The sequence below is a fragment of the Lathyrus oleraceus genome, chromosome 4, assembly GCF_024323335.1.
Source record: "Lathyrus oleraceus cultivar Zhongwan6 chromosome 4, CAAS_Psat_ZW6_1.0, whole genome shotgun sequence".
In the NCBI taxonomy this organism is placed as follows: domain Eukaryota; kingdom Viridiplantae; phylum Streptophyta; class Magnoliopsida; order Fabales; family Fabaceae; genus Lathyrus; species Lathyrus oleraceus.
The window spans coordinates 47,216,132-47,220,822 of NC_066582.1; positions in this window are offsets into that span (position 1 = coordinate 47,216,132).

The following is a 4,691-nucleotide window of genomic DNA, read 5'->3' on the forward strand; positions in this document are numbered from 1 at the left end:
GTTGTTCGTTTCATTCCCTCTTTTGCCCGGACCGCCCTTTCGGGTTTCAGTCCACCGGGATACCCTTTTTTGCCCAAGTCGCCCTTGCGGGTTTTCAACTTGCCGGGTGTACAATTCTTTTCTTTTATTATCTCTAACTTTTGCCCGAACCTTTCTCTTTTTTCTTGGTTCGCCGGGATGCCCATTTTTGCCTGGACTCTTTATTCTTTTTTTTTTTTTTTTTTTTTTGTCCAGCGGGTTTCTTTCACGAAGTATTTTCTAACCGCGTCCGCACTCACAGGGGATGAAAAATCGTCGTCATCCGTGGTTATCAACGACATGGCCTGGTCTGAGAAAACCTTCTTGACCACGGATGAGACACTCCTAATTGTTTATCCATTTGCCCCACGATCGTCTTGAGGAGGAAGGATCCTTTTCAACGCTACATCTCTCATACAGTACGCACGAGGTCACACTTCTCGGTCAACAACACGTTTCATTCCCTGGGTACGACTGTCCCATAACAAGTAACTGTCAGCCCTCTTCCTCAGTTGGACTCAACGTGTCATTCTGAGTCCTTATCCATTCAGGCTTCTCTGACTTCTCATACATCTGTGAGGAAGACACCGCCCCAAGTAGATGCACATCCCAAGGTTCGATACCCAGGATACAGATTTTATGTTCAGCCACCATTGTTGGTGCAACCAACTGTGATTCGGGAAGCACTACCTCATTCACTTTACTTCCCCATCAGACATCGGAATCCGTTCGGATTCGGGGTCAGACCCCTCCTCCGGGATCGGTCACTCTCAATCTTTCGATTTGAGTACCTCGAGATGTCCTCATCAGGGACCTCAAACTTCCTTGGTTGATGACCTCCCCTGGGTTGCCTTTAGCTTCTCAAACACTTACCTGATCAGATCCATTTTGGACTTCCACGAAGTGGTATGAATCAGCATACACTGTCTCAGTCGGCGAGCAGCCTATGCCAAAGTACATCAAGTTTTTTCGAACAATGAGTGTATTGTTTCACAGTCGATAATCTTTTTGCTTAGGCAAATTGCATACTCTTTTCGACAAGACTAGTCATGCTGACTCAGTACGCACCTCATAAACCCCTCGAGGGCTGCCGAGTACCAGATCAACAAACATCCCCCTGGGAAGCATCGGAATCAGAAGTTCCTGCCATTTATCTTTTTTCAATGCCCTTTGGCAATCATTATTCCGCCTGACAATTTGATTTCTTTTTTTTTTTTTTTTTTTTTTTTTTTTTTTTTTTTTTTTTAGCAGGATCGACCCCGATTCCTCTGATTCGCTCACAACAAGCCTCGGTAGCTTGATGGACAGCACTCCATAAGTGCACTGATTTAGACTCAGAAGTATGAGTTATCTCAAACGGTCAAACCACTTGCCCCATGTCTACCGGATACCCCTGTTCTCTTCGGGACTTTGTCATCATGTCCTCAACATGGGATTTGCTTTCACGATGAATCATATCATGAAACAAAGTCACCGTAGACTTTTGATACGTGGCACCGGCCTCTTGTGATTGAACGTCATCACCTTAGAACGAGAAGGTGCCCCTTGTGTGATGGACCTGGCTTACTTCATATCATCTGGCAGCAATTCAATCTGGTCTTGGCCAAGAAGCCATCCATGAAGATAAACACTGAGACCTGAGCCATATAATCAACCAATACCTCATTGTGAAGTACCGGGAATTCATCCTTCAGATTAGCTCTGTTCGCATCTTGGTGGTCCATACACCCTCTCATCTTTCAGCACCAGTTTCCGCTTCACTAGAGGACAGTCTTCTCTTAAGGGTAGCTCGTGCCCCACAACATTGGTATTCCGCCCTGGTGTATCTTGATACAATCAGACATACGTATCAACCTGCTCTTCTAACAGGGCTACCACTCTGTTCTCGACTTGTCTCTGAAGCGGCCTCAACCTTCACTTTCCCTTCTGACCTCGGCGGTTCCTGGGATGACAAACTCGACTCGCTCCTCGTGCGGTTGAATCATCTTCTCCTCTTGTTTCAACGACCTGGCTAATTCCAGCTGATCACAATCTTCTGCGCCTTCTTCTTCGGCATGATAGCTTGGATTGTCGAAGTCATATGGAGGTGTAACCAAATTGTTATCGATGAGCTCAGGAGAATCATTCTTAAGGTTGGAACCAAATGAATCAAAAGGAAAGAGAATAAAAACATTGCCATTTTTTATTATATATTTTTTTTTTAAAAAAAACTGCAAAAAATGAAAAACAGGGAACACCACTTTTTGATTGAAAAACCATCCATTTATTAATGATGCCGAAATATTGCAAAATGAAACATGAGGTGGCCCTTACAATGGACCATTACGTGTCGGGCAACACGTATGGCTTTCATGCAAACAAAATTAAAACACGGAAATACTACACTTCCGGATGAGCGACAGTGATGCTTTCGGAGGCCCTCCAATCGCCTGGCACGCACGACTTTATCCACGCCTCAAGCTCGCGGTCGCTGTCAACATCTTCACCCACTGAACGGGCATGGCCAGGATCCAACATCCCTGCACTGACGAAGGTGTAAGGTGGGCGACATCCTCTATTTGATCTAGACGACTCTTGACCCGGCTGATAACCGACCCCAAACATGTCTGCTTTTATCACAATGTCGATAATCCTTCCCCAGCCTTGGGCCTCTTTGTTCTTCACCACTTCCAGAGCTTGTTTATAAGAAGAAATGGACAGCTTCTTCTCTTTCTCGGCGACAAGAGCGTTCTCCACCTGGACGGTTTCAACTGCCAGACTGGGTGCCTTACATCTTTCATTGTCCATTTCTACTTTCTTCATCTTCTGGGTCGGGTCTTCCATCAATACACACCTTTCTGTAGTGATAGTCGCACAAGCATTATCAACAGCAGGGAAAGCTCCATCCTGCATCAGAGATCTTGGGACCACAGCCATTGGAACCTTTAGCTGATCCTCCTTAATCATCTTCATTCCCTTCTTGGCCTTCTGCACCATCTTGACTTGTGCAGAACCCTTCCTGAGCACAGGGTTGACATCCTCCTTCATAATCTGGGCCAAGTTAATGGTCTCGGAGTCCACCAAGTCCTGGACAACCTGCTTAAAAGCTCTGCAGCCCTCAATGTTGTGTCCAGGTGCCCCAGAGTGAAACTCGCATTTGGTATTCTCATCATAGTTTGGTGGCCTCTTCTGCCGTTCTATAGGAAGCAATATCCTTGGCCGTACCAAAGCAAGATCCATCAACCTTTGGAACAGAAGGGCGTAAGTCACGGGTGGTTCCTCGAACCGACGATCCTTTCTACTCTTTTTCACCTGGCTTTCAGCCCTCAGTGTCTTCTGTTGAGGTGGCAGTTGTTGCTGTTGAGCAGGCGGATTGCTGACAGGAGTGGTTACAGTGGCAGCATAAGGATGATAACGATCTTTGCTGCGTTCTTTCTTTGCGGGCGCACCAACTGGCTCAACCTTCTTCTTAAATGAACCACTGTCGGAGGGTTTCTTTGCTACAGTACCAGAAGGTTTGTTCACTTCGGAAGACGGAGCCTTCCCCTGGGCTTTCTCCGCTATCAGCCATTTCTCGATCCTTTCCAAACTTTCAGATATGGCTTTCTGCCCCAAGGCAAGTCCTTGCACAACACTAAACAACTCCCTCATCATCTCTTTCAGCTCAAAGATGTCGGCGTTGGGAAGATCCATCAGCTTGGATTTGTTGACCCCCAGCAGGTTATCTGAACGGATGAGCTACGCGCACTGGTTGAATACTGAGACCTGCAAAACAGCAAATGGGTTAGTATGACTCACCCATGCAATGTCTGTCCGTACTAGGAATATTCAGTCCTCTTTTTTTTCTGGTTTCATTGAGACAGATAAAATTTCATCAACAACATTTTGACATCTGGATGTCTCTCAACCGGGGTTTTTAATTTAAAAATAATGGACCCTGAGTACGGACAGACATGAGTTGAATGCAGATGAATGCGAGATGATATGATGCAAATGCATGAATGCAGGCCTTTATGCCACCAAGTCAACTGTAGACCCTCTGCTTTTCTGAACCAGTCATATCTGTGGGATCAAGTCACCGTAAATCCAACTTGGGGGGTTCCGAAATAAACGGAACCGGAGATTATATCACTTATCTTTGCAGGAACAACCACTAAACGGGTGACAAACGGATCCTCTGAACAAGTACTCTCAACTCAGCCCGGGGATCCGAAATAAACGGAACCCGCTGATAAACCATGGACAGAACTCTGGCGTCCCAGAAATAAATGCCCATAATCCATAGTCACCATCAGTACCAAGAGTCACCAACAAGTCATCAACAATCAGCAACTGTACCTGTAATGATCAAACCCTCCCCACTCACGGGTGTTATCTAGGCCAGGGTAAAGTCGAGAGAAACGCAGCATAAATAACCTTTCGCAGAATATCATCCTGTGCACACCCGATGTATGCACCAATAATATCCCACCAGGGTCTGAACTGCTCGTGATATCAATGTTCCGCTAAGTGGCGCCATACCACCCGCTTCCCATGAATCACTCTATTCCTAGGTTTCCTAGATTTCACTCATAGCCTGGGTATTGGGCCTTTTACCTCAAGTAACTCCCACCCCCAAACAGAGAAACACAGACAACACAGCAGATGAGTGTGAATGAAATGCAAACATTAATGCAAATAATAAATGCAGACAG